We start from the raw sequence: 27,289 nt of genomic DNA on the forward strand, positions 1-27,289 counted from the left end.
TTCAGAACCTCTATCAACTGATTTGTTTCCTCAGGCTTGTCTCCTATTTCTTCCTTTGTCTTTTGTATGGCTTCCATGGCTATTTTGACTAATTGAGTCTGCTCAAAAGTAACCTGAATGGAAGGCCAAATATCATTGATGGAATCAATGATATTGGTCCATAGTATATCCTTGATGTCTCCCAATGGCTTTTCTAGAGTCAAATCATTCTCAAGGGTTCTTATTCTTTCTTCCATCCTTTGGTTTTTTTGGATCTCTTCTTTGTGCTGTATTTTTGCAAGTGAACAACTAGTTCTAGGCTTGTGACTTGCTATCTGAGTTTCTTGAGTTCTATGGCTTGGATGCTCATTTGTTCCATAGCCTTAACCAATTCATTTGTCTTTTCTGTTGTTATCCTTGTACCGGTCGATGTACCTGTGGCTGAAGTAGTACCTGCTACTGGCAATGCCGTTACTGTTGGAATCATTGGTGCTAAGGAAGCTGCCAAGGTGGAGGGTACTGATGTGGAAACTGTAGGTATTACAGTCTAAGGAGTGGTGGCTAGCTCACTCTGTTTGGACTGTATCAAATTCTCCAATTCTTTCTCAGTTTATTTTAATTGATCATTCAACTGAAGGACTAGGTCCATAAGTTCTTCCTCCTTCTATTTTTCTAAAAATTCAGCAGTTTGAGGATGATGAAGAGGATGAATTTTGAGCTGCTTCTCTAATGCAGCTATGTCATCATTTTTCTTCTTTATTAATTGCTCTATTGCTTTAACATCCTTGGGATCATATCCTAGCTCTATGACCAAGTCCTCTAAGGACTTTATTCTAGTGTCTTTGGCTTGAGATGAGGCCTTTTCCAATTGAAGTTGTGCTGATGTGTTATTTAGTGAGTTCTGCAGTTGATGAGTTGTGATTTCTTTGTTGGTCAATGTGGAGTAGACCATTTCACCTGTTTGCTTATGTAGCTCTATTTGATCAATTGGGTGAATATCCTTTGCCAAAACTTCAAAATCAGTTTTCAAATAGTCATCCATTGTTTTTGGTTGTTGCACAGTTGGCTTAAGAAAGCTCATCTACATTTTACCCTCCTTTATATCGAAGGCTGACATTAGCCTTGTCTGGTTTGTTGGGGCCATCTTTAAATAATGTGCATAGCTTTGCAATTTTAATATTTCATTCCTTGCTTTGATTTCTTTGTATTTTTCTGTAATATCTAGGCTCTGTCCAAAAGGAGCCCTTAAAGAAGATACTTCCACACTCTGTTGCCTTTCTAACATTTCAGTTTGAGAGGTGGAAGGTTCTTGTGTCCCTCCTGAAGGAATAAGGTGCCCACTTTCTGTCCTTTCTACTCTTGAAGTCACTGCTGTTTCCTCAGTGTACTCTTGTTTTGCATATGGGTTTAACCTTTTCCTTTTAGCAAAAGTTTGATCAATAGGCTTGCTAGAAGGAGTGGCCTCCTCTTTGTTTATTTTAAGGTTTCTTTCCTTATTGAGAGGAGTCTACAAAACAAGAGGATTGCTCATGATTTGTTCAGGTTGAGCAAGATTCTCTGAAATTTCAGGCTGTTCAGATTCTTCTTGCTGTTATGAAATCTCCTGTTGTTTTGATGGCTCTGCTTGTTCTGATGATTCTGGTTGGCCTAGTGGCCCTGCTTTTTCTGAAGTCTTTCCATTGTGTTCCTGTGACTGCCTTTGAGATGGAGTTTCTCCAGGCACCTGTACAAATAAATCTTCATCAAGCCTCCTATCTAAATCCATCAATACATTTTCAACGACAACCTCTGTATTATCTTGATCTACTAATGTGTTTTCCACCCATTCAGATTGATTGGCATATTGTTCAATTTCTAGGATCCTATGGTGAATGTAAGGAGATAGCTTATTTTTCTATCTCCTTTTAAAAATAAAGCTGTGAGGATCATAGGTCCACATGAAACTCTATTTTAATTTCAACCTTTGGAGGATATCATATGACTCCTTTCCCGCTTCTCTACTGTTACAAATGAAAGGGCCAAGATGATCTTTTATTCTTAGTTGGGCCTTTTTCTTGGTTCTAACAAAATGCACCTCATATGAATTGATCATTTGTCTGTAGTGCTCCAGAGCAAATAGTCTCATGGGGAGGAACTTTGGCATTTTGTAAGGTGGTAATTCACATCCATAGATTCTGGTTTCTGTATGGTTTTGGTACAAGTACCAATCACCTACTTTGTATTGCTTGGACAACTGCAGGATCCTCCTGATGTCTGCACTAATTCTGGGAGGAGGGCTTCCTAGCAACATGGTAGCCACTAGTTGTACAAATAGATCAATGAAATCTGTATATGGGTAGGGAGAATTAGACATGTGGAACAGAGGGGTCCAGAAGATGACAGATCTAGGATTCCCTTTGGTATCAAGTTTTTGGATAGAGAAGGGAAACTTATCAGTCTGATAGTAAAGAAATAAATGGTACAGGACTGATGAATATTTGAATACTCTTTCATTTTCCAATCTCAGAAACTGATCATGCATCTTATCTAAGATGAATTTTGCATAATCAAATTTGACTGCAGGAGGCTGGCCAGGGGTAAAAATAGACATGTAGGCAAAAATGATATCATCTACATATTCACTAGTGGTAAAACCTAAAATGCATGATATCATTGATGTGATATCTTTGCCCAGATCAGAAAAGAAGGATGACATGTAAGGAGGGGGGTCCTTTGGCATGTATTTTTCTTCAGCAATGAAAGTCTGGAGGATTTGAGTACTTCTGGAACTAGATAGCTTGGAAAATCTGTCAATCAAGTCAACAATAGTAAGGGAGGTAAGGTTTTCACTAGGTTGTAACTGTAACATCTCATTTATGGATTCTGTAGTGATAGTGAATAAGACTTTCTGATATGGGGACATTACAGGTCTTGTGATAGGGTCATAGTTTTCATGATAGTAGTGAACAATCTCTGAGAAGACATGAACACTGGGGAATTGATATTTGGGTAGGTTTGATTCCCATAGGCCCATCTTATTTACATGGTTCAAGTAGTTATCTCGGTGTCTGCAATGCAATTTCAAAGGGGATTCTTCGAAGGTGAGGTATTTAATCTGAAAATCTTTGTCAGCTAGGGGAAGATGGTCTAAATCTCTGTGGGGAACAGTAACCGGCATGACAATCAAAGCAATTGGGGCGTCCATCCTTGGTTCTTGTGGATTCAGGACGAGGGCAAACAATTTCAGGGAAATATGGAAAAATTGGATTATACAGAATATCTCAGGGCTATCAGACAACTTAACTCACTGAATTACTTAATTTTTGAAGCAATTTAATTCAGGTTTGGCACAAAAACAGGGTTTCTCAGTTGAAAATAGGGTAAATACTTGGTTTCGGTTGTCTGAATGGGTTAATGGTACTAGTGCACTATTCGCAGGAAGTGCATAGGTCTGCGATGGTAATATGGAGTTTAGCGGCTTCGGGAGGTTAACGGTTGGTAGCAGGTTGACAACTTGAACGTACTTTATGCTTGCATGGAGAACATAAGTATCTTTTCTTGGTAAAAAAAAAATCCATGAGTATTTTCAAAGTCAATGACTTTTGCGGGTATAATGGAAAAGCGATAGTTGGTACCAATTGGCGGAGGTGACAGTTTGTCGTGTAGTGAAGGTGGTAAGTGGAGGCGGTAAGAAGAATTTATTGCACCACTTTTGGGCACTTGGCGGTATTGGGGGAGGTTTGCCTAATGCCATTCATTGGGCGACACATATTAGAGGGGTGAAAAGTAAAACCGCTCACATCAGGCGGGTAAAGGTTGGCATCGGAGGCCGCCCGATATGAGCGACATCTGTTAGATCTCAAGGGGTCAGATCCTACGGTGATGGAGAGTATGATTTGATCAGGGAGTTAATGGAGGGGCCCAATGGGATTTTAATTGCAGGTTAGGGCGGCTTAATGACGTCGGGGGCGATATGATTAGAGGAAGGTTATTAATTAATCACTGTTTGATTAATTAATCCCTTTGGTTTGGCGGGGGGTTATGGCTCTTAATTAGTCGCGGATTGACTAATTAATCCATTTAATTATTTACTATTATGGTTTATATTTCAAACCATGGGGCGGGGTATTTAACATTTGGGATTTTAATTAACTATATGGGAAAGGGGTTTATTTTTCAGGAGTTAAATATAATAAAAGTTAAAGTTAATATGAAATGGAAATGGGAAAAAATTGCGCTAAGTATAATGTCTTGATGCATTTGTACATCCATATTTACACATCATAACTTAGGCTTAATGCTTTTTGTGGGTTTTTATGTAAACAAAAAGGTGGTTTTAGGTAAGGTTTATTACTTTCCCTAGGTAAATGGTAATTTCACCTTAGGAAAAGGAATTTTTAGGTGAGATGAATGTTTATGGAGGGAGTGAATGTTTGTAAGGGGGTTGTAGTACTTAAACCTTATAAGTTATTGGGCCGAGGGTCCGGTCCCTCCAGAAGTCAGAGAAATGCTCTGAGCCCCTTTAACTTAGGGTTTTAGGTACTTTTGATTTTTTGCTTGTGGGAAATTAGTGAAAAGGTAAAATGAATGGAGAAATTAATCACTTGACTTTGTAACTGTCCCTTTGTCATCCATACTTTAAGAAATTTTGATGATGAAAGTAAATGACATGTTTTTATCCAATGAATCATCATAATTCTGTAACAATTCACTTACTTACCCATCTACACATCGTACCATTTTTTCTACTCTTTATTAGGGTGCACTTAAACAGGCAAACCCTTATCAAACTTTTCTTTTCTTTTACAATATAAATCTATCTAAATCTATCCTTATTACATCCAAGGGCTCAGATTAAACTTTTGAGTTCCTTTATCATTTACTCTACCTATCTGCTTATCTACCAAGATTAAATAGTTTGGTGAGATTTTATTCTCTATCTCTAAGAAGGAAATTGAAAATATGGAATAACCAAGATTAAACTGTCTGGTTACCATGGATTGTGGCATAAATAACAAGTTTCACACAATCATTATTGTACAAAAAATAAAATAGTAGTGGCATTTGGACTTGCACACTTTCATGGTTTTTTTCCTTTTCCTTGGGGTTCATGTTTCATCTTTTCTTTTTGTCCTTTTTTCATTCTTTTTGTCCTTTGATTTTCTTTTAGGACATACCCTCTTTACATTTTTTAATTTTTTGATTTTTTACAAATATGGAAAACATTTGCAGAAAACAAAGATATGTACATATTACAGTTTTGACCTTATCCATTAAAAAATTATGACACCTACTGGTATAGGAACATAACACAAACTTGGAGGTGACAATGTTGTATACATAAATAGATGTAATTAGCTTTTTGTCACGATTGAGATGGGGCAATAGAGAACTAGGGTTTCTAAAACCAGCTTTCTATTGACTAGAAGAACTCTTATTACGGACTTGGAGAAGGGAAATTTACCCTAAATGGAAGAAAAGAAATAAAGACTGAAAGAAATGCTTGCGAAATCACATGAAATCTTCTATCTAATTGCTAACATACTTTTATTGCAAAAGAACCCTATTTTAACACATGTGAGGTATTAACTAATCTAAGCATGAAATCTAATCTAATGAGTGATAACTATTGTGTGAAAGAATAAATATAAAAGAAATTTTTCTTCTTATCTTTTTGTTTGAAAAATGTAAATGCTAATATTGCTTAGCTCTTTGGTAGGGAGACAAATGTGAAGGAAAAGGAGGAAAATGGTTCAAATGACTTGGATGGTAAGTAGGGACCTAATCCAGGCTTTTGGTGATGATTTTTCTCAATTCGGGCTCAAAACAAGCTACTACAGGTTTTCCTACAAGATGTCTATAGGAAGTACTAGTTCACCTACAGGATCCCCTATTTTCCTACAGGAACATGCCGAAAGCTTAGGGATCAGTCTAGAAGGTGATATGGAACTTAGAAAATGTGAATAAGGAGGGAATAAGGCATGGGATTGGTAGGCACTTTCCTAGAGCTCAAGCCAAATCTTTAAGATGGTTGGATTTTCTCAATAGAGATGGCAAGTTTTCATCATAAGACAAGAATTCAAATTGAGACCTTAGTGAATTTTGGCAATCATGGGTGGATATGGCTTGGCTGAGGCTGATGAGATGAGGTATCCCTACAATTTAGAAAATCCTGCAACAACAAACATCATTCTTGGAATTCCTATATAAACTCATCAAAAACAAGAAAGGTGTATTTACGTAAAAGAAAACAGAGTTATCACCATTTACTTGTTAAGCTCATGCATGGAAATTCTTGGAACCAATATGAAAGCGAGATGAAATGAGTGAAAAACCTAAGAGATCATAAAATACCAATTTTAACTTATCTATGAGACTGCAATATAATGTCCTAATTAGCAAGGAAACCCTAAATTACACCAAAAGCAAGAATTATGTCTTTTTGGGATGTATGAGAAGTGTTCCTCAAACCATGATCCCTGAAAGAGAGAAATGAGGTGAAAACCCATGACAATGCTACTGTTAGAACTATCCACAAATGGAAGCAATCTAATTACATCTACCAATGCTTGCAAATTAACAACACCAAAATCATTTTAACTCTAACTATGAAGCTAACCTAAGCATACATATATAACAAGAAGAACCTCTGCTGCTAGGGTTGGGCCCTAACCCAAGAGCTTCAGCCCTCTAGTCCACTCAGTGGTGGATCAAGGAATGCTGCTCATTTTCATTTACGAAATCAGAAATACATAAGAGTTCTTGGTTACAATACTTCAACTCGAAAATTTCTTAGCTATCTTGAACAAAAAATATGAATCCTGATGAGGCCCTAGGCCTCTTGATTTATACAATCGAAGTTACCAACCAATTCCTTAAATTTAGGGAGGCTTGGCTCCAATCTCGAGATCAATTGGTCTTCAACTATCACTGGCTTGGCTACCAATGAACTTCATGACTCAGCTGCTTGCAACTTTGAGTTGATGAGATTTGATTGAGGAGTCTTCGAGTGAGTGAGGAGTTAAGGAGGGAGATATTATCTCCTAGAATCCCTCTTGTTTGTCTCCATTTGAGTTCTTTCACTTTAATTAGCCCAAAATTTTCTCCAAAACCTGCAATCAATGCACATTAGACCACTAGACATGGCATCTCATCTTTACTCTCCTCATTATGCAAAAAATAACTAAAACATGTAAAGAATGATGAGAAAGGTTGATTTTAGTAAGTTGGAGGTGCATTAAGGTCCATATAATTTACCCATTGATGAGCCTCATCATCACCACCATATTGGACGTGTTTCTCATGCTCTGAGCAACTCAATCTATGCCCATGTCTTTCATTGCTTTGGTGGCCTCCCTGACATCCTAGGCTTTTGATGTAGTCTCCTCTTCTTGTGGATAAAACCCTACATTGCTCTCTATTTCTTCCCACTGCTTTCTTTCTTCTTCTTCCTTTCTCCCCTCTAACATACCTAAAAGAAATGGTGGGTTGAGTTTCAATCCAATCCAGTTGACTTTGAGTCTCTGTAATGTTTGCTTATACATTGGGACTCTCTCTAGTGCATCCATCATTCTATTAGGTGAATGATATTCTTTTATCTTTAGGCTGTAGGGTAAGTTGTTCCATCTCCTTTAGTAGGCTTGCTGGCTATCATATCCTAGCAATCTTAGCATGTCTTCAAAATGAGTGACTGCATGTTCTTGTACAACAAGGCATCATGGTGCAAGATTGGGATCATTTGTGATGAGGGTATGAGTGCTGATGACAGCCATTGGGTTAGACTATTCTGCTTTGATGAGAAAGGGTTCTGCTTCTTCTCTTTCCAATACCCTTTTCATTTCTATAGCTCTATCTTCCTCATGACTCATCTAAGATGACAAGGCCATTAGTTGTAAGTCCCTTAGCTTTGGATTTGGGCCCCACAAATTTAAATATGTCAGAGCTAAATTGTGTAGGTAGAACTTAGATATCTTTTCTCTATCTTCCAGGGTGCTTTGATCACAAAGGTCAATGAATTGCATGTAGTCTTGGAAGGGCATAGTTCCTCTTTGTGCTAGGGTTTTTATCTGAAACTGCAGGCATTATTCTTTGAGGTATAAGACGTATGAATTTGCTTGCATCTTGAATTCAAGTTCCTCCATGGATAAACTTGCCATACTTGCCAATTGGCCTTCCTTTTCCTGTAGCTTCTTTCTTAGCCATGTGTTCTCAGCCTCTAATTGAGATTTCATTATTGTTTCCCTATCTCTTATGCTACTTAATTCTCTACCCATTTCTTGTAGCTTCTCTTCCATGTGGCCTACATCCTCTACCCCTTTTGATTTAGAAATTTGCATCCACCTATGTGTCCTTGCTCTCTCTTTTTCAAGTTCAAAGAATAGAGGAATGGAAAATTTTTGTGGTATCACCCTACCTCCTTCAATGAATCTATAGTAGGAGCTAAGGTTTGGTTGTGGGCTAGGATCCTTCATTTCCTGGGCCTCTTCCTCTATTTTTTCTTGAGTATTTTCTTCCTCTTTTCCTTCTATTTTCCCTTACAACATTTCCTTCTATTTGTTCTGTGTTTCCTGTAGGATTGTTTTTGGTTCTTGTAGGTCCGTCTGTGTTTCCTATAGGAGACCTTTTCCTTTTGTTGAGGTTGACCTTGTGACAGGTATCCTAACATATGTGATTGGTGACTTGGGAGAGGCTTGTTTTGATGTTCCTTCTCCTGGTTTCTTCCCTATAGGGACTACTTTCTCTTGTTTTTCCGGTGAGTCCTCTATGACAATTGGAGTTTTGGTAGGGGTTTGAGGTCTCCCTTGTCTAATCATGGTGATCTTCCTTGTCCTGAAGTAAAGTGGAGTTTTCCTTTGTCTCTTTCCCTTTGATTTGATAGGTGTACTTAGGGCAGTTAGAGCAGCTGCTGCCTCCTTCTCTATAGGCTCTGGAGACACCCTTGGTGATTCTTCTTCTTCCATGCTCTGTGTTTCAAAATTTTGTTCATCCTTCTGTACTTCATCCTCTTTTTCATCTTCTTCTCCATCCTCTTTGTCTTCTTCTTTTCCATTCTCTATTTCTTCCTCTTTGTCATCTTCTGTTTCTTCTTCCTTGTCATCCTCTGTTTCTTCTTCCCCCTCACTAGCAGTAGGGCTTCTATCATACTCAATGGATCAAATTGCTCCTTCTTCCTGCATGTCTATAAATTTTGTCCATGCAATAGGGATTCTTAAATTGTGTAGAGCATCTTCGAGGATGATTTTGATCAACCCATGATGTGCTAGCTGTTGATGTTTTACCTCTTGTAGCTTGATGCTCATTTCTATCATTGATTGTAATAGAAAATAAGGTATAATTAGTATGCTATGAGGAGGTGTCTCTTATCCAAATCTCAGTTCATGGAGAAGTCTAAAGTGGTATTCATAAACTACACTGTATCTACCTTTGCGGGAAATATACTTGATGATGTGGTAACTCAACTCATTCCAGGGATATGGAATGCTTTCCCTTATAAGCCCATTTTTGTCTTCAATTGGTTCTTCTCCTTCCAAGAAAAAACTTTTCTTTGCAAGAGTGTTGTTAGTCTTGTCCTCCTTTCTCCATTGCAACCCTAAGGGAGTGTAGTTATTCTACTAATAATCTCAAGGGTAATTGCTACTAACAAACCCTTCACTACAACAGTGGCACTAGCTCTAGTGAGAGATATGAGTGACATTGAAAATTCTCTAGCCACATCATCATCGTATCCCCTTAGTAGCTCAAAGAACCCCATCCATTAATTCCTTGCAAAGATTTCTACCATAGAAGGATGTTGGCATATTCTAGATGTGTTGGTGGGATCTCTTTTGTTGAAACCTCCTATCATAATTTATGGAAATTCTTGTTTGAGTGAGGTTTGGGTGGTTGTATTTTAAGAACTCTGGTAGGTGATGAGGTTTCACACCGTATCCTTCACTAACCTTCACAAAATTCTCTTTGCCTTTATGCGTAGAGAAAATACTCAAAATGAAGTATGATTTCTTTTTTAAAATGAAAAATACAGAAGGTGTGGCACCTACCTCCCTTTCCTACGCTTTGTGTTGAACCTCAGAATTACCCTCTCCTTGACATTTTTTCTCACCTTTTTCCCTCACTTTCTCATAAGATTACATACCCAATCAATGATAAATGCTAGGTTTTCTCTTAAGGAAACCATTAAAATGATTTCCATATTATATTTTCATGTTCTTGATATTTGAATAGATTTTTACAAATTAGCTACAGAACACAGCCTATTTTGCAGCTAATTCTGGATTCTGTAGCTACTCTCATGGTTTGGCAGGTTCCAGGTGTCAAATGAAGAATTGGGTCACATGGGCATTTCTAGAATCATCTCCACATGGATTCCATCATATTCACTTGGTCCAGACCGATGTCAAAGAAAGCCTAAGGTCATGGTCAAATATGGAGTCAAAGTACATTATCTGAAAGCAGTAGGACTCTTGATTTTCTCTTTCGTAGCTAATCAAGATTCTAACAGTTCTGTTGCAAATCTAATTCAAATTAGCCACTTGTAGCTAATCAAAAGTTTAAATAGTCCTATTGCAATTTGAATTAGCCACATGTAGCAATTTTATCTCATAAATAGTTATGTTATTTTCCTTTAAATATCGGTTGCATGGAACCGAGTTAGAAGTTAGAAGTTAGAAGGAATTACGTGTTAAGTTTAGGATTTTTTCTGATACTCTGTATTCAGACTTCATTTTTTTATAATGCAAATTTCTTGTTTCCAATGATCGTTTAAAGTGCATCCTTAACTAGCTAGCATTCCATCCACGTCAGTTGCAGAGGGCCCCTGCACTGAAGGAGGTTTTTCATTTGTTGCTTTTAGTTCAATTTCCATTACTCTGTTTTCAAAAAATCTGTTTTCTAAATTAGGATGATACTTCATTTCAGTTTTTAATCAATAGCATAATGATAAATCACAACTATGCAGCCTTGTTCTTCTAAGATATTTTGTGGAGAAAAATGACTCTGTTTCCAAACTGAATTAAGATTGAAGTAATAATAATACACAGTTTCTTAGTTTTCTTATTGTTTTGTCATTCATTTTCTTAGAACAAAATTGTCAATTAACTGTGTTAATGGATGTTTTCAAAAGCCATTTCAAGATGATGATGATCCTAAACTAAATGGTTAAATGTCTAATTCATACAGTGATTGAATTTACTCAGTACATTGTTATTTTCCTAGGAACTTAGGAACTAAAGTATAGTTTATTTCTTGCACAACACTTCAAGAGGGTAATGCTTCACATTTGAATGTTGGAGAAAGTCAAAAATACATTAGTTGTTTACAATTAGTTTTACATGTGTTTACCTTTTTGCTTTCAGATCCTCACTTAGTTGCATCACTGATATTCCCAATAATCATTTCAAGGAGATTGATTTAATCATATTCCAAAATTGAATGGTTGAATGTTTAATGAATGCAATTATTGAGTTACCTTCTGCATCAATTTCATTCTTGGTTTTAAGAATTAGATCCATGGATTGTGACTAATGATAAGATAAGATATGTGCTCTGTTTTTTTTAGGTTCTAACTAGCCAATAGTTCTTGGTCCATTTTTAGGAAATTAGATTAACTTAGGAACATTTCCTTTCCTTTAAAATTCATTAGATTCACTTAAATTTTCTCATAGTTTTAGGTTGTACATTCTTAGACATCAAAGAACAAAAACCCCCCAAAAACAACATAAAATACAAAATAACGAAGTAAGAAAAAGGTTAACTAAGCACATATAGTGTACCACACTTCATCATCTTACAAACCTCGGTTGATAATTTATGCAAGCAATTTAGGACACTAAATTGACTAAACATTTTGGCGTCGTTGTCAAGGAAATGTAATTAGGTAACCTCATCTCTTACATCTAAAAAAGTGATATGCATAGAGAAAGAGACTCTAGGGGTAGATTCATAGCTAGAGGTAGGAGTTTAATTCCTACAACATCACTTACGCCACCAAGACTAAGAAGAGATACACCTCCATCTCAAACTAATATTCCACATTTCACTAGCCATAGACTTCCTGAAGTTATAAGGTTAGAAATCCAATTAAGAGGATCTCCTACTTCATCTACTGAGGTAGTCCTAGAGGAAGAAAATATTGGATCTCCAACATAAGAAGTAGCATTTTTCACCTCTACAGGGGAACATATTTTAGCTGAAGAATTAGAAATTCCTAGTGGAGAGGGAGAAGTAGAACCTTTCTTCCACATACCATTGACAGAGGAACCAAAGGAAGAGAAATTAACCTTGCAGGTTGAATCTTATATTAACCTTGAAGAATCTATAATGGTTGGAAGAGAAGATGAAGGAGAGGGAGTTCTGAATGAAGAATTTGCACTATTTGGAGGATGAAGAGGTAGAGGAAATGATGGAGAAGGTAGAGTTAGGGAAGTTGATAATTCTTTTGGATTCCCTATAGTTGATGAAGAAACAGATGCCACAATGAAAAATATCTCATCTTCTGTCCTCTCAAAATTTCATGGATTAAAAAGTGAAGATCCTGAAACCTTTTTATTTGAATTTGAAGTCTTGTGAAGAACTTATGATTATTTACAAGACTCTCAAAAACTTAAATTGTTTCCTTCAACATTGAAAGGTGATGCTTTAAAATGGTTAATGGGATTGGTCACTCAGTCTATTAGAACATGGAATGACATGAAGATAGCATTTTTGGACAGGTATTTGTATTATTGCATGCCTATCAATCACAAAGATGAAGTTTTTTAAATGATGCAAAGAGAGGATGAAAATTTGGAGGATTTAACTGAAATATTCAACTATAACTTAGAAAGAGAAAAAATGGATAACTCAGATCAAGATAATTTAAAAGCTCTTTTATTAAAAGCCATTAGAGATGAGTGGATAGACATTCTTAACATGATGGGGAAGGGAGATATCTCTCAAATCCCATCAAATGACATTGGAGAATTATGTGTTCATATCTCAAGAGGAAAATCCAAAACTAGGAAAGTTCCAAGAGATCCTTCTCTTGCTAGAGTGAATAAATCTGCAACATGATCAATGAGTAGGGAAGAAACTAGAAACATGCTTGATGAATTTAGAACAGATATTCTAGGGAGCCTTAGTGAACAGATAGACACCCTTAAGTTACAAAACAAGCAGAAAGCTGAGACTGATGCTTTAGTTATTTTCTATCCCAAATGCAGAAAGAAGCATGCTTTAAGAGAATTCCCTTTGGATGCAAAAATCATAGAAACTTGTGTGATTTGCTTAGAAAACCATGAGACTAAGATTTGTCCTTGAATTCCTGGTTGTAAGGCTATTTTTCAAGAGGAAACAATTTCAAATCCAACAAAATCTCTTTGCTTTGTCTCTAGAAGACCTTGGCAGGGGCCACAAAACTAGGGTTTTAACAACCAAATGTATATTCAACCCCCACCAAATTGGAATTCTTGGCAGCAACCTTAGCCTCAATCTCAATCTCAATCTCAACCTTAGGCTCAAGGAATGAAAAATCCCTATGGAAGATTCTCTCAATACTATCAATATCCTCCATCATATACAAACTATCCTCCCCAAAAAATTCCTCAACAAAATCAACAACCCCAACTTCAAAACCAAAATCCTCAACTTTCACTACCATTCCCACAAAGACCAAATCAATTACCTTCCCAACCATTACCAAACCCCAACAATAAAAATCCTCAAAATACCTATATGGTGGAAGGACAACAATTTCCAACTTATATGATCACTCCTCTAGATCTCAATGATGTCCAACTAAGATCTGGTAGGATATTAGAAAAGAAAAAGCCTTATGTAGTTATTCAAGAATAATACAATTCTGAGGAAGATTCTCTACAGCCAAAAAAACGTTTTGAAGGAACATCTCTTCAAAACCAGAATATTGGAAATGAAAAATAGAAAGAACCAATAAACTCAACTCCTATCATAGAGCAACCACCAGTATCTACTTCTACACCTCCTTTTCCTGAAAGATTACAAGTTGATAGAGGGGTAGAAAAGCATATTATGTTGCCTAATTATGATTTTCTAGATGAATTGAAAAATTTCTGTATCAAAATCCCTTTTCTTACAAGCCATTAAGGAGATTCCAATTCTAGCTAAAAAAATAAAGGAGTTGAGCATGAAGAAACCAGGAAGAAAAACAAAAGAAATAAAAATAATTCATCTCGCAGCAAAAATAGTAGACATAATGATGGGAAAATTGCCATACAAAAATATGTAGATCCAGGAAGTCCAGTTGTAAAAAACACATATCAATGGAGTTGAAATTTTGAATACATTGATTGATTTAGGAGCAATAATAAACATCATGAGCAAACAAACCCTGGAACAACTCAAGCTTCCTAATCTTCTTTATACACCTAGATTATTGCAATTGGTAGATAGATCTGTAATCAAACTAGATGGTGTGTTAGAAGATATTTTAGTGTCGTTAGACTCTTGGGAGTACCCTATTGATTTTATGATCTTAACCCCTAAGAACAATCTAGGAGGACATCCACTTATATTAGGAAGACCTTAGCTGGCTACAACTGATGCTTTCATTAGCTGTAGATCTGGTGATATGTATATCTCTGATGGTAACTCAACTAATAAATTCACTCTATATCCTACAGCAAGAACAATTACAGAGATAGATGACAAAGAATGGATTGATGATGAAAATGATATTCAGCCTCTCTTTACTATTTCAACGATTAGTGAAGATAATCAAATCTTAAATATAATGGAAAATTTTGAATCATCTCTAGAATATGAACATGATAAATTTCAAGAAAAATTCAATATTGAATATTTGTCATCTAGGCAGATGTCTCTTTATTCTATGGAATAATTTGGTAGCTCTATAGTTGAAATCTTTCTAGGGAAAACATTGAACATAAACAATAACTTGGAGAAATTACAACAGGAAAATCTAATCAAAACATTACAACAATATTCCTCTGCATATGCATGGGAATACATTGACATGAAAGGAATTAGTCCTAAGACTTGTATACATCACATCTACATTGAGGAAAATTGTAAACCTATCAGAAAACCTCAAAGAAGGATGAATCCAAATCTTAGGGAAGTTGTGAAAGAGGAGTTGCAAAAATTGTTAAATGTAAACTTCATTTACCCAATTTCAGGCAACCAGTGGGTTTCTCCTCTGGTGATTATGCATAAAAAGACTGGTAAATGGAGGGTATGTATTGATTATCAAGAATTGAATAAAGATACCCTAAAAGATCATTTTCCTTTGCCCTTTATAGATAAAGTGTTAGATACATTAGCAGGTAAGAAGTATTTCTCATTTTTGGATGGTTTTAGTGGTTACAATCAAATTCAGGTGGCACCTGAAGATCAAGATAAAACCACATTCACCTGTCCATGGGAAACTTATGCCTACCGAGTGCTTCCTTTTAGATTGTGCAATGCACCTGCAACATTCCAAAGAGCGGTACTGGGAGTTTTTTTTGATCTAATACATGATTGTGTAAAGGTGTATCTGGATGACTTTATAGTTTATGGGAATACATTTGAAGGAGCTTCAGAAAATTTGGAAAAAGTTCTTAAAAGATGTAAGGAAGCAAACCTTTCACTAAGCCATGTCATTTCAGGAGATGGAATTAAAGTTGATAAATCTAAATTTGAGGTCATCTCTAAACTATCAATTCCAAGTTGTCAAAAGGATGTTAGAAGTTTTCTAGGATTCACAGGATACTATAGAAGGTTTATAGAAAATTTCACTAAACTAACATCCCCACTCTTCAAATTACTCACCAAATATTGTGAATTCCATTGGAATCCTGATTGCCAGTTGGCATTTGAGACTTTAAAAGCAAAAATTTCTGAAGCACCCATCTTAAGAGGTCCAAATTGGAAACTACCTTTTCACATTTCAATAGATGCTTCAGATACAACTTTGGGAGCTGTATTAGGACAAAAATATTTGATCCCTTATGCCATCTATTATAGAAGAAAGAATTTGACTCCCACTGAGTTAAATTACACTGTAACTGAAAAGGAATTCTTAGCTATTATCCATGCTATCAACAAGTTCAGACATTACATAACAGGCTATGAAACCTTTGTTCATACATATCACTTTGCAATTAGGTACTTAATGAATAAACCGATTAATAATTCCAGAGTTACAAGATGGTTATTACTCCTGCAAAATTCAAAATCACTGTTTAGATAGACCTGGAAAACAAAACATAGTTGCTAATTTCTTGTCTAGAATTCAAAACATCAAAGATGACACTCCAGTTCCTGATGAATATCTTTTTGCAGTAACTACTCAGACCCCTTGTTTCGCAGATATTGCCAATTAATTAGTCACATGAAAATTATCTTCACATTTTTTTCCTAAGGAGAAAAGAAAAATCGTTCAAACAAGTGCAAGCTACTCATGGATTACTAATGAATTGTATAAAATAGGTCCATATCTCATGATCAGAAGATGTGTTCGAGAAGAAGAAATGCCTGAAATTATTAAGGCATGTCATGATGAACCTTGTGGTGGACACTTTGCTGACAAGAGGAAAACCTATAAAATCCTTCATTTAGGATATTATTGGCCCTCCATCTTCAGAGATGCCAAAGAATATGTCAAAAGGTGTGATAGATGCCAAAGGGTAGGAAAACCTGCTCCTTCAGATGAAATGCCACTACAAACTCAGGTACTCATTGAACCTTTTGAAAATGAGCCTTAGATTTTGTTGGACCAATTAATCCTCCATCTAAACAAAAGAAGTATATTTTGGTATGCACTGATTATGTCACTAAATGGGTAGAGGCTAAAGCATTACCTTTTTCTAATGAAAAATCTGTAGTTAATTTTCTTTTTGAGGACATCTTCACTCGTTTTGGTGTTCCAAGAGAAATTGTGATAGCTTAGGGATATTAATTTACATCTAAAATGGTGGAAAGGCTTATGGAAGATTACAAGATCAAACACAGAAAGTCTACTCCTTATCATCCACAAGCAAATGGTCAATTTGAATCTACTAATAAGGTGATTGAAGGAATTCTCACTAAGACTATACATCTGCGTAGAAGAGATTGGGCAGAAAGTCTTCCTGAAGCCTTATGGGCCTACAGAACTACATGGAGGAACACAACAGGACATACTCCCTATGAGCTTGTTTATGGGAAGCAAGTCCTGTTCCCTATAGAGTTTCAAATCAGAACCTTCAAGATGGCAATCCAATTGGGATTGGATTTATTAGAAGCATAAAAACATAGATTGGAGCAACTCAATGAGCTTGATGAAATCAGGAAAGATGTAGTTCAAAGAACTAGTATAGTCCAGCAACAAAGGGATAAATGGCATGATAATTATATCAAGGAGAAGAAGTTTCAAGCAGGGGATTGGGCACTTTTGTTCGATTCAAAATTCAAATATTTTCAAGGAAAGTTTTAGACTCATTGGCTTGGCCGATATGAGATTGAAGAAGTCTTTAATAATGGAGCAGTGAGAATAAGTACAATATATGAAAGAAGGGTACCTCTTCTTGTGAATGGTCATCGGTTGAAGATATATCATAAGCTAATTTCAAGAGAGGATTTTACCAAGATTTTCCAAGATAACAGTGAAATGAAGTTGGTGAAGAAGAATTCCTCTTCTCCACTAACTTAGCTTTTATTTTTCCTGTATATATATATATATATATATATATATATATATATATATATATATCATCATAAAAAAACATAAAAAATAATAATAAAATGTATAAGTATGAAAACCAATCATTAATTGGCATACTTATACAGAAAATACAGGGTGAAAATCAGAGATTTCTGACATCCTATATTTTCCATTTCCTTTCTGTAATAAGTAGTGACATAAAGCTACATTCATTTGCATTTCATAATCTACAAATTCATTTCATTTTATAGTTTCATTCCATCTCACTCCACTTTCATTCCATTTCATTGTCATATTCCATTTCCATTTCATTTCACATTCATGTTCCATACCCATACTTCATTTTTTATCATGTTCCGCAGCTAATTTTATTCTACAACCATATCTCATTCAGTAGCTCTAACATAATTATACAGCTCACAAACAAATGATGATTGTAGGAAATTGAAGAATATTGTTTTGAAGACCAATATGCTAAAAGGGTACCTACAGATCAACACCAAAGAAAACAACAAACGAAAAGGTTAAGTTCTAAAAGGTAAAGTGCAAAAATTTATTTTAAATAGCAAGGTTAAAACATAAAGCATATATAATATGGATATTCATATGTTTCCTTGACGAATCATCATTTGATTTGATTGCAATCTCCATAATACTACATATCTGCCATGTCCTCCATATTTTGTCACATAACGGTCCATAATTAACTGCCTCATTGATCATTAACAGTCATGACATACTTGTCTACGTTTCTCCAGAACCCCTACCATCTATTTATTTCATACAAACCCACAGTTCCTTTCACCATATTCACAGCCAATTCATTTCATAAAACCAGGAAGGGTAATTCTGAAGGTTGAGAACTCTGCATAGTAGAAGGCATGGGGCTAATTGTGGGATCAGAACCGGTAGGAGAAAAGTACATGGAAGGACACCCATAGCTCAAATAAATGTTGCAGAAAGCTGGATGGCTTAAATTCATCGAGAAATTTGATGGTTTTCATAAAGAGATTACAAAATCCTTTGCTCGATCTTTTGATGGCACAGAGGTAGAAATTGGAGATATCAAGTTTGCAGTGACTGATTCGTTCATGACCGAGGCTACATAACTTCCAAGGCATGGTGAAATATGGTTCAAAAACAAGGAGTTCCACAATGAATCATGGAAAGTAATACTCAAAAACCCAGGTATGGATGTCTCTATTTTTAGAAAAGGTATTCACATTTCAGCTCTTAAAAGTAAGTGGAGGAACATGCTCTTGGTTTTATAGAAATTTATCACTTGTGAGGAGAGTTTTGGTTGCATGTATATCTACCATATCCGTTTATTGATGAATTTTTTAGAAAATGGAGAAATCAATTTTCCTTTCTTCTTGCTAAATAGTTTAAGAAGGATGGCCTCAAATGTGCAAAAGAGAATACAGTCCATAGATACAACCATGTATCATCATGGGCTGATAAAGATATTGATTAAGTTTCATTTAAAAAGAATAGGAGATATCTAGGAGAATTTCCTTATTAGAAACCATTTCCCATAAGCATCAGAGTCACCTAAAGAAGATAATGTCAGAAGAAGTAAAATAAAGAAGACCGGTATAACTATTGAAAACAGACTTGAGTCTTCATTGCAGAAAGATGATGAAAAGTTAATCTCTGAAGAACTGACAGAAATCAGGAAGCAAATCAAGGCAAGAGGGAAGATAAGAAAGGAGAAAAAGGTCACAAATGAGGAGAATGTAAGTCCTCCACAACTTAGAAGGAGCTCTAGACTCCGAGGTTTGGTAAAGAAAACATCATCAAAAGGGACAAAGTTTATAAATTTAGACGAGGAAACCCCAAAACCATCTCCTGTTAACATCTCTTCTGCACATAATCCTCAAAATTCTCTTTTTCATCATTTTGAAGGTAGCCCAAGTAGAATATCTCCAGGCATAGACCGAGTGCAGCAACAAATATATGACTATATAGAACCACTGGAGAAGAAAAGTGGCTCAATGAACCCATAATCTTCTGTCAATCCACAAGAACCTCTAAATGATGCTCTCAAATAGGAAATTTATGAATTATAGATACTGAACAGACATATCAAATAGGAGAACGAGACCTCGATGGAACAAAATAAATTGGACAAGGCAATTCACGATAATACCATTCTGCATCTAGGACTATGGTATAAGAAAAACAGGAAATTGAAAAGAAAGAATAAGATTTTGAATAGAGCAGTCATTAACCTTAAGTACAAGCTTCTTATGAGAAAGCCCAAAATGACAGTCACTTCAAAGAAGAAAAAAAGAAGGAAATTGGATGTACTAGTAGAGGTGTCTGAGCAAATGCAGTAGGGAAGAAGAACTCACATTTTTAGCAAATTGCATGAGGAAATGCAATGATTTTGTAGTAGGGGTATGTTGAACCTCATAATTACCCTCCCCTTGACATTTTTTCTCACTTTTTTCCCTCACTTTATCATAAAATTATAGACCCAATCAATGATAAATGATAGGTTTTTTCTTAAGGAAAGCATTAAAATGATCGCCATAATATGTTTTCATGTTCTTGCTATTTGAATAGTTTTTTTCAAATTAGATATAGAACACAGCCTATTCTGCAGCTAAATGTGGATTCCATATCTACTCTCATGGTTTGGCAGGTTCCAGGTGTCAAATGAAGAATTGGGCCATATGGGCATTTCTAGAATCATTTCCACATGGATTCTATCCTATTCACTCTGTTCAGATCGACGGAAAAGCAAGCCTAAGGTCATGGTAAAAGATGGAGACAAAGTACGTTATCTGAAAATAGTAGGACTCTTGATTTGATCTTTCATAGCTAATCAAGAGTCTAACAGTTCTGTTGCAAATCTAATTCAAATTAGCCACCTGTAGCTAATCAAAAGTTTAAACAGTCCTATTGCAATTCGAATTAGCCACATATATCAAGTTTACCTCATAAACATTTATATTATTTTCCTTTAAATATTGGTTGCATGGAACCGAGTTAGAAGTTAGAAGTAATTACGTGTTAAGTTCAGGATTTTTGCTGATAATCTGTATTCAAACTTCATTTTTTTTATAATACAATTTTCGTGTTGCCAATGATTGTTTAAAGTGCATCTTTGACTAGCTAGCGTTCTAGCCACGTCAGTTGCAGAGGGCCCCTGCACTGAAGGAGGTTTTTTATTTGTTGTTTTTAGCTCAATTTCCATTACTCCGTTTTCAACAAATCTGTTTTCTAAATTAGGATGATATTTCATTTCAGTTTTTAATCAATAGCATAATGATAAATCACAACTATGCAACCTTGTTCTTATAAGATATTTCGTGGAGAAAAACAACTTTGTTTCCAAACTGAATTAAGATTGAAGTAATAAGAATACAAAGTTGCATTGTTTTCTTATTGTTTTGTCATTCATTTTCTTAGAACAGAATTGTAAATTAACTATGTTAATGGATTTTTTCAAAAGCCATTTCAAGATGATGATGATCCTAAACTAAATGGTTAAATGTATAATTCATACAATGATTGAATTTACTCAGTACATTGTTATTTTCCTAGGAACTTAGGAACTAAGGTATAATTGATTTCTTGCACAACACTTCAAGAGGGTAATGCTTCACATTTGAATGTTGGAGAAAGTAAAAACTATATTAGTTGTTTACAGTTAGTTTTACATGCTTTTACCTTTTTTCTTTTAGATCCTCACTTAGTTGCATCACTGATACTCCCAATAATCATTTCAAAGAGATTGATTTAATCATATTCCAAAATTGAATGGTTGAATTTTTAATGAATGCAATTACTGAGTTACCTTCTGCATCAATTTCATTCTTGGTTTTAAGAATTAGATCCATGGATTAGGACTAATGATAAGATAATATAGATGCTAAGTTTTCTTTTAGGTTATAACTAGCCAATAATTCTTGGTCCATTTTTAGGAAATTAGATTAACTTAGGAACATTTCCTTTCCTTTAAAAATCATTAGATTCACTTAAATTTTCTCATAGTTTCAGGTTGTACATTATTAGACATCAAAGAATAGAAACCCCCCAAAAACAACATAAAATACAAAACAACGAAGTAAGAAAAAGGTTAACTAAGCACATATAGTGCACCACACTTCATCAGCTTAAAAACCTCGGTTGAGAATTTATGCAAGCAATTTAGGACACTAAATTGACTAAACACTTTGGTAATGAGAATTCTTGAATTGATTGCCCTTAGTGTCCTTCTGCAACTCTATGTGGTAATCTTTCTATATCATATAGCCTTCCTATAGGTGTTCTTGTTTGTTGCAGATGCTGCTATTTCTTGTAGGTTGCGACTGTAGTGATGCTAAGAGTAAATTTTCTTTCAAAAAATCCTCGAAATTTCCTCTACCTTCAGATTTTCGAAAGAACTAATACTTCGCATGGGAGTCAATGATTATTTCTATTTGTGGATGATTTCATTGGGTGATGTGCTAGCTGACGAGTAAAAATACCTACTTTTGGACCGTTGGTTCCACTATTGGTTCATCATATCACCTTTCCTCATAATCATATCCCACTTTCATTCTCTGTAACTTAACCACTTTTTTATCCATTACCCTTGTTTTGATGTGACCTTGCCACATGTGGAGTTGACTAACCCTTTTTCTTCTCGTTATTTAACCGAGGGTGGCCAAGTTAACTAGCCACCTTCGCTTATAAAATAAACTTCCTGCCTCATTCCTATAGTTTAATCATATTCATACCTATGAGGTAGTGTTGGTGAGATGACATACTTGTTGGTCCTTTGCTTCATTGATGCATGCTGGAGAATGGTGTTAATTCATTGTTCTTTAACCTTGCTGCATAATCTTCAATTGTGTTTTTTTTTCTTACTTTGTTGATGAGTTTCTCCCTTGATGATGTACAGGTGCTAGATTTTGTTGCTACTGAGCTCTGGAGGAGCTTCCTCATCACTGTGATCCTTGTGCTGAAGGTGGATTGGAGTTTTTGTGGTATTTTTTTGTGGAATAGGCTTCTACGGGAATTCCTAGAGGATGTCTACAGGATGTCCTGTAGCTTCTTTTTTCTTGAAATTTTGAATCTCTTCTCCGTTTCAGAAGTTGAATGGGTCTTGAAATGAGTGGAGGATGTGGTTTTGGGGTGGAATATGAGGTATGCTATTGTGGCATGCATCTTTTTGATGTTTTTTTTTCTTTTTTTTTTTTTCTAACTTGATTTCTTTGATGGATGTAGTGGTGACATTGTCATGGAGGGTGTTGGTTGAGGTATGGTGAGGTCAATGGCTCTTTTCATAACCCAAAACAGGCTTGTGTCACCATTTTTCCACTGGACTTCCCTTCCTAAACTTTTTCAAGGCCTCCTATAAAACCTATAGTAAACTCCTGTAGTATTAAAGGGAATCCTGTAGAAAACATAGAGTTTCTTGGAATTGGCATTTGGAGTGAAGTATGGATGGAAGAACATGGGGAGTATGGAGGAGATGAGATGGATGAAGGAAACATGGTTTGTGGTAGGGTCTTTTGTCCTCTGTATCTTGTGCACATGGTCTTCTTAAAAACCTACAAAACTAGAATTGTTATTTTTTGTATGTTTTACTTTTCTTTCTTTTTTCCTTTTTTTTTGTAAAGACAACTAGGCTACCTCGAAGGAAGTTTTCATCCTTGTTGCCTACCTTGGGTGCCTCAAAATAGGTTTTCACCTACAGATATTTTATTTTTTCTCTCTCTTTTTAATACTCTTGGTCTACCTCAAGAGGTTTTTAACCCAAAATTTGGACTCAAGTGTCTCATGGAGGTTTTCACCTAGGTCCCTTTATTTATATTTCTAAGAACTTGGTGAGGTGGAAGATGAGGCTTCTCCAATCACCATCACTTCCTTGTTGATGCTACTGATGAATTCCTACTTCGATAAGGGCTTCTTCTAGACCTTTAACCTATACCCATTGACAAGCAAAGGGATACCTTTTGCATCAATGGTTCTTATCTGAATAATGCCATTGTCATGGCACTTTTCTATCACATATAGTCCCAACCATATGGTCATTAACTTGCCTATGAAATCTTTGTACTGGGAATCATATAGTAAGGCCTGGTCGCCTTCTTGAAATATTTTGTCCTTGATATTTTTTTCATGCCAATTTTCCTTTGTACTTGAGTCACTTCTCTATGATGGAGGGCATCCTAAATTCATCTAACCCATTGATCTGGAGAAATATTTCCTATTGTGCCCTTGGCATATCTGAATCCAGTTGTGTTTCCATCCTTAAGATGTTGTATTCAAATTCAATGGAAAACAGGGCTTTCTTCCCAGAGGCCAGCTCATAAGGAGTGAAGCCAGTATGGCTTTCCAAGTAGTATTGTAAGCCCAGGTGGCCTCCACCAATCTCTCTACCCAATCTTTTCTGTTGCTGCTAATTACCTTTGTTATAATTCCTTCCAATGCTCGGTTGGTTACTTCCACTTGCCCATTAGCCTCTAGGTGGTAAGGAATGGATTTTCTGTGCTTGATCTTATGCTGGCTTAACATATTTTCAATCATGTGAGATGTAAATTGACTTCCTTTATTAGTGACCAAATCTCGAGGGTATCCAAACTTATAAAATACATTTTACCTCAAGAATTTAGCCACCTTTTCTTCTGTTGCTACCTTGATGGCTTTGGCTTCTGCCCATTTTGTTAAATATTCAGCGCACACAATGATATACATCTTCTGTCTAGATGGAGGTTCAATGGGCGAGATGAAATCCATGCTCCACTTGTCAAATGGATCGAAAGTCACTTGAGGTTGTAGGGTCATTTCATCCCTGGGTGTAGGCTTCCCCATCCTTTGACACCGATCACACTAGCTGGTATACCTTTTTAGATCTTGGTGAAGAGTGGGCCAGTAATATCCAGCTTGTAGTACTTTGAATGTTGTTATTTTTGTTGCAAAGTGACCTAAAAAAGGCCCATCATGACAGGCTAGAAGGATGTCAAAGACTTCCTCTTCCTTGACACATCTTCTCAAAATTTGATCTAGACCTAGCTTGAAGAGATTGCCCCCAATCCAAGTGAATGGGTGGCTTTTTCTTGTGATTCTTCTCTTTTCGTTGGAGGACAAATTTGGAGGGAACTATGTGTCACACGGAACGAGTCGATCTTGCGGACAAGATAGACCTTCCTAGAATCTAAAGAAGGCCTAATGACAAGCAAACCAACTAGACACTATCTTTCTCTAAATATGCTTTAATAAACAATAGCAAACAAGTGTTTTTAGGGCCTACCTTTGGTCCAATGCAAGCTTGTGGATGCCCTCGCTCCTTTGATCCAAATGAGCTCATTTTCGCGAATCTGCAAACACAAACAAGGAAAACAAATTAAATAGCACCTGAAAAACCAATTGCATAAAACATATTTAACATGAAAGTCAAGGAGTCCATGAAACAAATAACATAAGATACTTGTTGAGAAAAATGAGTTTGATTGTATTAATTCAAAAGAAGAAGAACTTTACAACCTTCGCCTTGACGCTGTACAAGCTCCTCCCAGGGTCCAACAAGAAGTCTCCTTTACTTTGACAAGTTTCACTCACTCCCCAATGAAGCCAAAAAGGTATGTGATCTCTCCTCTTAAGCTCAACTAGGAAGTCTTAATTTCATCAGCATTTACCCTCAAAATGTTCAGCTTCTAACCTCTCTAGTCCTCACCCCAATGCCTGTATTTATAGTGCAATGGAGGGAAGTTACTAGGTCCTCCTTCAAAGGGATAAAGCCCTCCTTCAAAGGGATAGCTCCTTTAGTCAAGGGATTAGCTCCTTCTCTTTTGGGATGCATGAACCACCTCAGAGCGAACAATCCACGTCAAAATTCCTTCTAGAAAACTCTAGAATTAACCCAAAGTGAGTTTTTTAAGATAAAACTTGCACCTTTTTACTTTCATAGGGGTCTGCACCTACACCGTTAGGGACAGAGCGGGTAGGTACGCAGCTTTTGTACACAGAAGGTGCGGGACCACAGGTGACCATGAGAGAAAGTGCGGAACCAGAGTTACATTGATTTTTAATGTCTTTCTCCCATTTCCAAAGCTTGATTTGAAGAGCTGAGGTCTTAGACTTGCTTAGGAGGACAGTACAAGTGATGATAGACCCATACTGACTGTAAATAATCATATTGACGATATTTTTGTGTAACAGATTGCCCCCTAAAGTGCGAAGTCTGTAGTAGATGAGGATTTCATTTATCATATAGGAAGAGTGAAGTACTTTATCATTTCGAGGATCATCTTGTGGAGAGCCCGGTCGGAACCTGTAAAAACATTCAATGCAAGATATATATATGAGATCATATCATCGCTGAGGTAGGCATTCCCATACTTAGATCAAAACTAACTAGAAAACTATCTACTGCTCTGATATAGGAATGATCTTGTAAAACATCACAAGTATAGACTCGTGTGAACACAGTATGGACGCAACCATCTGTTTATGAATAGTCTACAATATAATGAATACAAAATTACTCGCAGCCTGGATGGTGGAAACTAGATCCAGGGTCTTCATTTCTACTTCCCGAAATAGTACGATTCTATCCATGAGAATAAATGTGTTGATGTCGAACATGGTAGAAACCACTTGATTACTAATCAATGATGTAAACTGTTAACAAGTGTGAGAGAAACCACCAGTGATGTCAATGGCTCTCAAAGTACCCAGTACAATCCATGAGATGTGAATAAATGTGTTGATGTCAAACATATCACGGAATCCTTCGATCGAAAGTCCATGATGTAAACTGTCGTCAAAGGCGAGAAACCTACCATTGAGGCATGCAGATCTCAAGGTACTGACGATTCCTAGATCATCTTTCTAGATAATGAGCTGATGTCGATAGAAAGCAATCCGTCGTAGGCAAGCCCACAACACGAAATCATAGATCAAGTTGAAGAAATTTAGTTGCAAGGACTGACTCAGGGATGGTCAAAATGGATGACAGATATTTTGCAGATGAATGGCTTATTGGTAGTGACCTCTTGAACACATAACGACACGACAGATGGCTTGGTGACAATTGACCCAAAGTTAATACCCAGAAACCGGCTGAAGACTTTCAATGTGGTTTGATCAACTGTTAGGCAAAGGATTTCCCAACTCAGGTGAATAAAAGTGTCGTGTTCAAGAGTGGTTACAAAGTATGACAAACAGACTCATTTTTCTCTCTTTTCCCCCACCATTTCTAGCAAGTACCTCTTTATTTTTGACAAGCTTGAGGAGGATAACATTTGCTTGATTATAAGCTCATCCTTTGGATGAGTCCAACTTAGTTTAAATTCGATCCCTAAGAAGGAGTGGTTCGCTCCTGTTTGTAATCGAACAGGTCCTTTACTGTGAAATTTTAACGAGTCCAGTATAGGAGAAACTTGGCGTTTTTTCAATTTTAGAGAGTCTGAAAAAACTTAAGAAGACTCCAGGGTTGACCTTTTTCGTAAATTTGTGTCTCCCAAGCCCGAAAAAGTATAAAATAATACTTGAGAGAACCGCTTGATCTTTTACGACCAAGGAGTACTTTTCGTTATTATTGCCCTTGACCTGAAAAAGTAAAAAAGTGATCAATGGCACGTCGTTTTATAACCAATATCGAATTCAAAACGACAAAAATCCGGCAATCTTTTCATGTTTTTATGGTCGGAAAAGAGCTGTAAGTGGACCATCTTT

General features: G+C 36.1%; 1 pseudogene; it reads left to right on the plus strand.

The window, feature by feature from the left end:
• The first annotated feature begins 332 nt into the window (after positions 1-332).
• Positions 333-27,289, plus strand: part of LOC149251432 (non-structural maintenance of chromosomes element 4 homolog A pseudogene) — a 116,526-nt pseudogene continuing 89,569 nt past the window's right edge.

This window comes from Pinus tabuliformis, chromosome 7, assembly GCF_031772625.1.
Source record: "Pinus tabuliformis cultivar Carrire ecotype Pingquan chromosome 7, CPIR1, whole genome shotgun sequence".
NCBI lineage: Eukaryota > Viridiplantae > Streptophyta > Pinopsida > Pinales > Pinaceae > Pinus > Pinus tabuliformis.